Source organism: Triticum urartu, chromosome 5A (assembly GCF_056163025.1).
Source record: "Triticum urartu cultivar PI428250 chromosome 5A, HENAU_Tu73, whole genome shotgun sequence".
Lineage (NCBI taxonomy): Eukaryota > Viridiplantae > Streptophyta > Magnoliopsida > Poales > Poaceae > Triticum > Triticum urartu.
In genome coordinates, this window is record NC_141877.1 from 531,442,553 (window position 1) to 531,454,533 (window position 11,981).

The following is an 11,981-nucleotide window of genomic DNA, read 5'->3' on the forward strand; positions in this document are numbered from 1 at the left end:
GGTGGGACCGATTCGCTCTTTCGGTAAGACCGAAAAGTTACGAAAGGGAAACAGAGAGTTTGCAACCCCATCTCGGTGAGACCGAGATCCTTATCGGTAGAACCGAATTGCTAGGGTTTGGCAGTGGCTAATGACAAGTGAAACTCGGTGGCGCCGGATAGGAAGAATCGGTAGGACCGAGTTTGGCTTAGGGTTTAGGTCATATGTGGATATGGGAAAGTAGTTGAGGGTTTTGGAGCATATCACTAAGCACATGAAGCAAGAGGCTCATTAAGCAACACCTCATCCCTCCTTAATAGTATTGGCTTTTCCTAAAGACTCAATGTGATCTTGGATCACTAAAATATAAAATGAAGAGTCTTGAGCTTTTGAGCTTGAGCCAATCCTTTATCCTTTAGCATTTTGAGGGTTCCACTTTCACATCCATGCCATGCCAATCATTGAGCTTTCCTGAAATAATCATCTTGGAATAGTATTAGCTCAATGAGCTATATGTTGTTATGAATTACCAAAACCACCTAGGGATAGTTGCACTTTCACCGCCGGGCGGATTCATCATCCCTACGTGAGCCGCCTCGGTTTGTTCGGCCAAGCGCTCCGCCTGCTCCGCCACCGCCGCGGCCGCGAGCGCCGCCCTGTCCCGGGGCTTCTTGGCATTCGCCCTGTTCCGCCGGTTGGTGGTGACAGCCTCCCGGCGTTGAACTTCCACCCTTTAGTCGGCGTTAGACATGCCCGGGGGCTTGGACGGCGGCGCCCTCTACTTCCTCTGCTTCGGCTGGGTGGTGGCGGCGGCGGTGGCATCCGTCGCGGCGCGGGGGGCCGCGTACTTCTTCGGCGGCATGGAAGCCGTCTAGGAGGAGAGGAGGAGGAGATTGGCGGGAGGAATGGAGAATGAGAGGGAAACCAATGGGGGGAAGCAGGGGGAAACGGCGGGAAAAGGGCATCCTCTTGCCGACAGAGCGGCCACATGCCCCTTTTCGCTTCTGCCGGCGCCCCAGGTGACCTTCGGGCGCTTGGGTTCGGCTTGGGTTCGCCAACTACTATTTCGGCCCATACTGGCGCTAAATGAGATCCTGGGGGCGCGGATGGAGATGCTCGTAGCGGGGGGTCGGAGCATAACAGGGAAAGGGAAGGAGGCAATGGATCAGACGGTTTATGTACATTAGATGAGATGGCTAGCAGGACTGGCCCTCCTGAAAGTGTGGGAGACATGCTTTTTGTTAAAGGTATATCATTGATCATCCAAGGACCAATCAATCGCACGAGCACAACACCAAAATTTGTTAACGAGGTTCACCGATATGGCTACATCCCGGGGCCTGACTATGGGCGCTCCTTCCCATGACATCACTACAATACCGCACCCGGTCGTCCTGGACACCGGCACATGCCGCCGGCTTCCCCTACGTTCCGGTGCTATTATGTTGGCATACGTTGCATCGTGTGTCTACCCCCGCTATATATGAGAGGCTTAGGGTACAAGTGTTCTACTTGGACACGGCTCCATATGCTATCTAAACACAATACAACTACAAGTCCAACTGTAAGCTACCTTGTACACTATATTCGACACAACTCCAACATTTTTGCCCTCACATATGACAACGAACCTTTGAGAGGCGGGGAAAGCATCCACTGCAAATAAGCATGTGTCATAAATGATGGAACATGTACCGTTCCGACGTGTTGATGAAGGTCATCAATGTTACCCCATAAACTTTGAGCCACATTATGCATGCCTCCACCGCCGCGAGAGATGATGAGAGCTTGGTGACTCCTAGACAACACAACCTCTTCTTCTTCAAAAAAAATAAAATACACAACATGAGCTCATACCTCCCACAACGTCAACAAAGCATGCCGCCGCAATGGGAGGAGGCCAGATGAGGCATTTCCATAGGTGGCCGGAGCCTCACTAAACAAAACCGAAAAACCTAGCCTCACGGACGGCAGTCCAGCAAGAAACACAAACACCGTGGTCCTTGGCGCCTCTATGAGGAGGACCACGCCATCATGGGCAGGAACCGATAAGGCCTTGTTTGAAACGACTTTGTCGCCACCATCAAAGCACGGCAGGTAGAAAACCCTAAAGTTATCTACAAATCAGTCACAAGGCACTCGGTTCCCTGCCCCTTCGCAGCTGAACCGACTGATGGAGGGAGTGGGGAGCTGTGAGCTCACCGTCAATTGTGGACGGTGGGACCCCGTGTTCTTCCACATAAGCAGGGGAAAGGGTTGTTGGATTTCCCTTCCTACCCTAGCTAATTTTCATGATACTGATATATCTTCTTTATTGTGAGTAACAGCGAGGACTTGCTCAGTGGCATATGTCGCATGAGCCAACCCGGTAAGGTGGCTTATTATCTTTGTTATTTTCTTTTGTTGTTTTCTTTCATATTTGTTCCTCAAGGAATTTTCTTGACAACTATATGTGTTCCATAGCTCAATTCCGTGAGCAGAGCTCGAAGAAAAGTAAAAGGGGAAGAGGGCAGTGGCCGACCGTTGGCCAATGCAACCACTAAAAGTGAAGAAGCTAGTATGCTTCCATGGCCCCCTCTGCCAGTAGCCCGAGTCTCACTCTTCGTTGATGGTTCTTCTATTCTGATGAATGGCTCTGTCGGTTTGATGATGATAAGAAATTCTAAAGGGAGAATTATCTTCGCTACTTATCATTATTTGTTCTCCTCTACTGATGCACTTGAATCAAAGATCCAAGCGATCAAGGAGGGCATGGCTCTAGCACTTCAATATTGAGATCTTTCGGTTGTCGTTCAGTTTTATTAGTCAGTGGCACTTTCTGCTTTATCAGATAATTCTTTGGCTTGCTTGGGCTTATGGACATTTAGTAGCTGAGATCAAACGTGTGATGGAAGATAGGGAGTTTATTCCTATGAAAACTTAATAGAGATAAAAATAGGATGGATGCATGGCTAGCAACGGTCGCACTGAACAAAATATTGCTTGTTGGTTGCGACATTGACCGGACTGCATTCTTAATCTCTGGTGAGCAGATTGTAACCCTGTAACTATGAAATAAAACTCTTTGATTCCCAACAATTTTTTAAACAGAATTCAGCATATATATTTGCCTGGAAAAGAAGAGTAACCACATTGGACAAAAGGATTTAAGTGGACAAAAAGACTGGTCTGTGATAACCGTCAAGCCGAGCCAAAAAAATCCATATCATTGACGCCTCCAGGGAGCTAGTCTGGTCGGTGTTAAGGCTCATCCTCATCATTGACCCCTGGAAAAAGGCTGGTCAGTGTTGAGCGGTCAGTGCTATTTGAATCTGTAGTAGTGTCCATCTTAGGCTTGCTTTATTTACTCTTCTTTATTAAAGCAATATTATTATTTTAATTTATTTGCAGAATCATCCATATTATTATTTTGGACGTGTTAGCTCTGCATCGTGTTATGTAGAGGCCGGGCATTTTCCCAGTTTGGTTGTATGAATTCGATATAGTGAATAAAGATGTTATTAAAAATACATATAAGTGAGTCATGCTATCGTAAGTAATCATTGTGCTTTATGCAAAAAACATTTGATGAAAAGGGGTTTTCTCCATCCCATTTTTATTAGAAACGAGGCCAACCAGACACCCTAAACTGTTTCCAGTGCTCGGGATCAACCAATGTAGCTGAACAGAAGGATAACCTACTACGAATTAACAAGCCAAAAGGATTTTAGATCAAGACAACCAAGCTATCCTGTTACAAGATCACCGGCTTCAGTTGGAATGTGCGCTCAAACAGAAGCCTTGGTGGTGTCCCCCTAGACGGCTCATCTTCTTCTTCCTCACCAAGCGATCCTTAGAAGCTCCCCTCTTTTTCGATCCAGCAGAAGAAGGCATTCCCTGAGCAGCTTCGATTGTTGGTCTGAGCGCTTTATGTAAAATTCTAGATAAAAACGCTAGGACTATAATGCGATTTGGTTGACAGAAGATCACTAGATAGTCCAACTATAATTTTGGCGAGTGCAGCTCTCATGAAAAAGCATGGCGAACTTGAGCTCTGGGGTGATGGACGGTGCAAGAGTTAACAGGATCTCCCATTCAGAATGAGTGTGGTCACTTTTCCACATTCCTGTCACTTCCCATTCCCACATGGTGCGGTGATGTAATGAACAACTACTCATTTGTTGCATGGAGAGTCTTGCTAAGGCATCGAATGTATGACAAACAATCATGCTCATATCCGTAAATATAGCTAGCTAGCCCGGCCAAAGCAAGGACCTATTAATAACATAAACAAGCCAATTTTATAGACACTCTTGAGACCAGCTGGTGTCTCGGCATGTAGTTATGTGAAGGTATCCCAGCTAGGTACACGAAGATCGTCACAAAGCTTGTCCTGGGACCACCTACCTTATGTATGCAACTTGCTTGATTCAACTACCTTTTTATGCACCATTTATGGTATACATATCTCCCTCTTTCATGCAGCTCACCCTAATATTATTCAAGTTCTATATACAAGAGACATGTTATGCCTCGTGTTCAGGTTTGATATATACAAGAGGTGTGTGTTATGCCTAGTATTCAATTGTTGAACTATCTACAATATACTAATATGCTCCATAAACTTAGGGCTCATTCAGTTTATAGAATTTTCAAACCATAGGACTGTGAAAAGTAAAGGACTGGGATGCTCTCTCCACTCCAATACTTAAATAATTCCATGAGGTCTCGCCCAATGATAATAATCCTTAAGAATTAGGTCAACATGGACACAACCAATGGAATATAATACCTTAATTCTTGATAAACCAATGTCATGCATATGAAAGATCCTAAAGGTCAACATCATATGTGAATCCTCCATAAATCCCGCAAATTGAATGAGCCACATTCTCTTCAAATCTTTGTTGTAGATTCTAATCTTTGCAGGAGTACTTTGGCAAATTAGGACTAAACCCCCACATTCTCTTCAAATCTTTGTTGTACCTCTGTTTTGAAACCAGAATTATATATGTAATGTGAAATTACCCCCGCATACCACGTACCGACATCTTTGTTTATATGGATGACAGGTACAAGGGACAGACATCGCCATGATCTCAGAACATGGAATGCTTACTGCAAGTGTAAGTCCAAGACGAGTTCTTGCGAGCGTGGAGTGGGAACAAAAGTTCCCTCTGGTTACGGTGCAAGCTCTTTCGAGGGGAATATCTGATCACACCCCATTGTTCGTGGACTCAGGAGAGCCGAACCACATGGGTAACAAGAACACCTTCTCTTTCGAGATGTCATGGTTTGAACGTGAGGGGTTCGTGGACTTGATCACCAGGGAATGGGATAGAGGTGTAGGAGGCAAGACTGCGATAGAGCGTTGGCAGAATAAGATTAGGCATTTGAGAAGTTTCTTACGAGGTTGGGCTAAGCACCTCAGTGGTGTGTATAAGATTGAAAAGGATAGACTCCTTACTCTTATACAGGCCCTGGACATACAGGTTGAATCCACTATTTTATCGCCAGCTGAGCTTCAGGTTAAAAATGAGGCGGAGAAGAGGTTGAAAGAACTGCTCCGCGAAGAAGAATTGAAGTGGGCTTTGCGTGCTAAAGTCCGCAAAGTGGTCCAAGGGGACGCGAATACTCAATTCTTCCATTTGATAGCTAATGGCAAGCACAGAAAGAAGCGTATCTTTCAGCTTGAGCAAGACGAGGGCACTATTTTAGGCCAGGATAACCTAAAAACATATATTACCGACTATTATAAGCAGTTATTTGGACCTCCGGAAGATAATTGTGTGTCCCTCGATGAGTCCAGGACTGAGGATGTGCCCCAGCTATCGGCTGACGATAATGATATTCTGGTTGCCCCGTTCTCGGAGAAGGAGGTGTTTGATGCTATTGCACAGATGAAAAACAATAAGGCTCCCGGACCGGATGGATTCCCGGCAGAGTTCTATAAAAAGTGCTGGCACATTATTAAGGGGGATTTACTACCTATGTTCCATGATCTGTTCTCTGGACAGCTTCAATTATTTCACTTGAATTTTGGGACTATCACACTGCTTACCAAGAAAACGGATGCTGTGAGAATTGAGCAATTCAGGCCGATCTGTCTCCTCAATGTTAGTTTCAAAATTTTCACCAAGGTTGGGACTAACAGGCTCACACAGATTGCGCATTCTGTGGTGCAACAGTCCCAAACTGCTTTCATGCCGGACAGAAATATCCTTGAAAGGATGGTCGTCCTGCATGGAACACTCCATGAAATCCATTCCAAAAAATTAGATAGAGTAATTTTTAAGGTGGATTTCGAGAAAGCGTACGATAAGGTCAAATGGCCATTCCTCCAACAGTCATTGCGTATGAAAGGTTTTGATGAAGCCTGGCGCCGACAGGTTGAATCATTTACACAAAAAGGTAGTGTGGGAATTAAAGTTAATGATGACATAGGTCATTACTTCCAGACACATAAAGGCCTAAGACAAGGAGATCCGATGTCCCCTATACTGTTTAACATTGTGATGGATATGTTAGCAATTTTGATAGGAAGGGCTAAGGAAAATGGTCAAGTAGGTGGATTGGTACCTCATCTTATTGATGGAGGTGTATCCATCCTTCAGTACGCTGATGATACAATCATCTTTATGGAGCATGACTTGGCCAAGGCGAAAAATATGAAGCTTGTGTTATGCCTATTTGAACAATTGACCGGGTTAAAGATTAACTTTCATAAGAGCGAGCTGTTCTGTTTTGGTAGGGCCAAAGACGAACAGGATGCTTATAGGCAATTGTTTGGGTGTGAGTTGGGAGAGTTACCCTTCTCTTACCTGGGGATTCCAATCCACCATCGTAGGCTGACAAACAGAGAGTGAAAGTGCATCGAGGACCGATTTGAGAAGAAAATGAGTTGCTGGAAGGGTAAGCTCATGTCATACGGAGGCCGATTAATCCTGATTAATTCGGTGCTCACGAGTATGCCAATGTTTCTCCTATTGTTCTTTGAGGTCCCAGTTGGTGTTAGGAAGAGACTGGACTTCTATTGATCGCGTTTCTTTTGGCAGGGTGATGCGCTTAAAAGAAAATATCAGCTTGCCAAATGGGATATCATCTGTAGACTGAAAGACCAAGGGGGTCTAGGTATTGAGAATCTAGAAGTTAAGAATAAATGCCTTCTTAGCAAGTGGCTGTGGAAGCTCTCATCGGAGAATGATGCTATGTGGGCTCAAATCCTTCGCAGCAAGTACCTCCAGACAAAAACTTTGTCCCAGGTTACAGTCAGGCCGACCGATTCACCTTTCTGGAAAGGCCTGATGAAAGTCAAACAGTCCTTGTTTAATAGGACGAAGTTTGTTATTGGAAACGGCACGAGTACACGTTTCTGGGAGGATACTTGGCTCGGCGAGACACCCTTGGCCATCCAATATCCGTCTTTATACCGCATTGTTCAATGACGTGAGGTGTTCGTCGCATCGGTCTTTCAATCTACCCCCCTTAATATTCAGTTCCGACGAACTCTAGCGGGCAATCGTTGGGAAGAATGGCTCCGTCTAGTTAGGAGACTGACGGAGGTCCAGCTTTCACAACAACCCGATGAATTACGCTGGAAATTGACTAAGTCTGGAGTATTCACGGTTAAATCAATGTATATTGATGTTATTAATTCGAACTCCATTCCTACGTTCAAGCATGTTTGGGATGTCAAAGTTTCTTTGAAAATAAAAGTGTTTATGTGGTTTGTCCATAAACAAGTTATTTTAACTAAGGACAACTTGATAAAGCGTAATTGGACAGGACCTACTAGGTGTAGTTTCTGTGATCGGGATGAGACTATCAAACACCTCTTTTTTGATTGCCCGTTGGCCAAGGTACTTTGGCAGACGGTCCACATTGCTTTTAATATCAATCCATCGAATTCTATTAATGCGTTATTTGGGACATGGCTTAATGGGATTGAGCCTGACTTAGCGAGACATATTCGGGTTGGAGTTTGTGCTTTGCTGTGGACTATCTAGACTTGCAGAAATGATTTGGTTTTTAACAGAATATCATGTATACATTTTTTGCAGGTCATATTCCGAACTACGGCTCTGATCCGTTCGTGGTCGCTACTCACCTAGACGGAGGCCAGGGAGCATTTGGTTACTGGGTCTTTCCGCTGGGAGATGGTAGCTCGGGATATCTTCAACCGGTTTGGATGGCGGTCATGTAATAGGATAGGCAATTAGTTTCCCTATCTAGTTTTAGCCAGCCGGTTGTGGCATCTTTTCTTGGCTAGTTGGTGTTTCTAGCCCTTATTGGCTCTGTGTGAGCTTTCTGTGCTTTTTTATTACTTTTGGAAACCTTTAAAACCATGTTGGCACTACTTTATTTGATTAATAAGATGGCCGTATGCATCTTTCTGATGCAGAGACCGGAGAATCCCCTTTTTAAAAAAAAAGTGTAAGGCCAAGATAACAATGTTTTGTGTTTCCAGAAAGAGATATATGACAGTTGTCTGATTTCAGCTGGAGGAAGTAGAGCCGGAAGTTAGTCCACAATTGCGAGTACCCATGGTTAGACACAAACCGTCACCCAAGTAAACTCAAGCGCCATTTTCCTCGCTCTCGAAATTTTTAATGTGTTCAATTGTTGCTTGCTTGGATTGCGCTCATCTGCTCGTTGCGAGTATATACCATATGTACCTATAAGCATTAGTTTAGGACTGAACATGTATACTTGTTTTGATTTCATTCTCTTCAGTTAAATTCCACTGCAATGCAATACGAATAAATTCCACTTTGAACCACTTGCCACTGTATATTCACATTACGCAACAAGCAGAACAGGGCTAAAGCTGAACACTACGGCAGCTGTTGTTCAGAAGCTAACAAACAACTACTTGCTGGTAAAGCCTTACGCCCACCACACTGCCTTCAAAGCTGGACCTATAGTGCAACTTCAGCCAGGAAAAATGCTATCAGTTTGGACTGCCAAATCAGAGACAGAAGAAATGATGCACATTTGGTACTGTTGGAATTTCGCCCACAGGATTGATCACATGAAATCATGACAGAGGCGCGTACAAGAAACTTTGATAGCCAAAGGCATGTGTCGTGCCTTTCTTCCTCTTTATTTTTTCTCTTGTTTTCTGTCGATACAAAAAAACTCACACAAGCTCATGTATATATATACACGATCCGGCTAGACTTGACCGACCCTGCTATGGACTCGTACTAGACTCGGACACGAGTACTTCCTAATCTAATCACCCGCCGACCTTGATTGCTAGGCAAACCTAAGCCGGACACATACAGCCAACTCCAATGCTACGACAACACGTAGAGCTAGCTCAAACAATATCAAACACCACGCTCCTGCTATTACTAATCAAGATTACTCTAACATTCTCTCTAATTTTGACACACTTTGTCTTCATGCTTCTCTGGTCTTGGCTCATTGATGATTCACCCCTTGTCACCTCATCCGCTCGCACCACAACAAGTCAAATTGCTGGCTAGATTATTTGCAACAATCTTCCCTCCAATTTTGACTTGGCAAATTTACGGACCAACTCAAATATGTCTTGGACTACCCAGCCTCGCCAGTAACCTGTGGAAAACCCCATCCGGTGGACCACACCATCCACCCTAGCGAGATACATGCAGGCTCCTTGTGGATCGCACCACCCTGTGGACTACACCGCCCACTCCAGCCTCATGTAGAGACATGGCCTCATTGAAGAGACTCACCTTCACTGGTTCACCGCCCCCACATATTTGAACTTGGTCCTCTCGTCGAGACACACATACGACCTAGGTTTCATCTTCAACGCCTCCTCGGAGAGACAAGCACTTGGACATGACAACGACGACGACGACGACGACTGACCGACCAACCGACCGACCGTGCTAACCCACACGACTCCTTGACTCATCAAACTCCCACGGACGACGATGTTGACGAACTTCCGGCACCGCACTCCGGCACCACCTCTCCCGTCAACGATCTTCTTCCATGGCCTTGCCGACGACAGCCTGTCATCTCCCTCCTTGTCGCTCCGCGGAACGACGATCGCCTGATCCTCCTTGCCGCTGCATCACCCAGCGACTCCATCGCCTGCTCTTTCTCGTCGCTGCACCACCCAGCGACCATATCGCCTGCCCCGAGGCGCTAATCGGTTCGCGACCCCGGGGCAAGCGCGGCTTCAAATCGACCTAGCTCTTATATCAATTGTTGGAATTTCGTCCGCAGGATTGATAATATGAAATCACGACAAAGGCGCGTACAAGAAACTTTGATAGCCAAAGGCACATGTCGTGCCTTTCTTTCTCTTTATTTCTTCTCTTGTTTTATGTCGATACGAAAAAAACTCACACAGGCTCGTGTATATATATACACGATCCGGCTAGACTTGACCGACCCTGCTATGGACTCGTACTAGACTCGGACACGAGTACTTCCTAATCTAATCACCCGCCGACCTTGATTGCTAGGCAAACCTAAGCCGGACACATACAGCCAACTCCAATGCTACTACAACACGTAGAGCTAGCTCAAACAATATCAAACAATACTCTAACAGGTACCTCTTGCCAACTAGGTATGTCTTCTTAATTTCTCATCTATATACCCATGGTACTTCTATTCGAGTTACCAAAAGTTCACCATGTCACAAAATTCAGGTAATCTTCATAAATTTCCTTGTCCAATCCAGAACTTGCTACTGTATATTAACATCACGCAATGAACAGAGTAGGGCTAAATCTAGCTCCTCTACAGCTGCATGCCATTCTTCAGAAGCTAACAAACTGCTACTTGCTGGTTAAGCCGTAAGCCCACCACACTGCCTTCAAAGCTGCACGGCCTCACGACGGAGCTCATGAATGCCTTCACGACTTCCGTGGAGGCATCTCTCCGGAGCAAGCACATGGCGTACTCCATGACCGTGGCGTCATAGGGCAGCACGATCCTCCCGTCATCGCCGCCTGCAAAGCCGAACTCTTCGTGGGACATCGTCAGGAGCTCGCTTAAGATCCACGTGCCGAGGTATGCCAGCGGCACCTCGAACCGTGCCCCATCTATGGTGTACACCATGCAGTGGCCCTTCATCGCCACCCACGGCGACGTCGCGCAGCACTCGCCATTGGCTGCTCCTTTCACCGCTGTCGTGGTTCGGGTGAGCCTCTTCCTCCCCATGGCCGCCATCCTCTGCCACTTCTTTGCCATCTGAGCAAGTCTCTTGGCACTAACCATGTTTCTTTTCCTCCTCGTATTTCTTTCTTGGCTAGGTGTGGTAATGTTGCTTTGGTTTCTGAATGAGCTGATGTGCTGGTGGTGGTGCTAATCTGATGGATTTATAGGGGTGAGGGAGAAAGAGAAGAGAACAATGCAGTTTAGGTGCAGCATCTATCCTGACAGGTTGGCAAGGGACATGGCCATGAGCTCAGAACATGCAATGCTAACTGCAAGAGTGCAATGTGATCTTGATTTGATTTGTCTAGGGCCATCGGTTTGCCACTTGTTGGACATCATAGTGTGCTGCCATACTCATCTGTTTTAGTGGCAAATATAAGAAGCACATGGAGACCGTCGGTAAATTGGCACCATTTCTGTTTGTGATACAAAATAATCATTTGGGTGCTTGATGAATCATGTCTTACCAAATGAAATGTGATCTTGATTTGTTTTGTCTGGGGCTATCGGTTTGCCACTTGTTGGGCAGAACTAGCATTCTAGACTTGTGGTACGGTGTGGTTGGGTATCATAGCGTGCTGCCATGCTGGATTTGTTCTAATGTCAAATATAAGAAGCACATGGAGACCGTGAGTAAACTGGGTCCATTTCTGTTTGTGATACAAACTAATCATTTTGGGTGCTTGATTAATCATATCTTTACGAATGAAATACTCCATAGAGTGGCCCCTGCTGAGATGGAGATATTTAGTGCGTGAGTTGCTCATGCAACAAGAAGATAAAAAAATCTCTTCAACACCTTGATACATCCATTTCTCCGACAAGTATTTCCGGACGGAGGGAGTACAAGATTACAA

At 45.5% G+C, this 11,981-nt stretch overlaps 1 pseudogene; it reads right to left on the minus strand.

The window, feature by feature from the left end:
- Window positions 1–10,561: 10,561 nt before the first annotated feature.
- LOC125556537 (auxin-responsive protein SAUR36 pseudogene) lies at window positions 10,562–11,268 on the minus strand (annotated as a pseudogene).
- Between the last annotated feature and the right edge of the window lie 713 nt (window positions 11,269–11,981).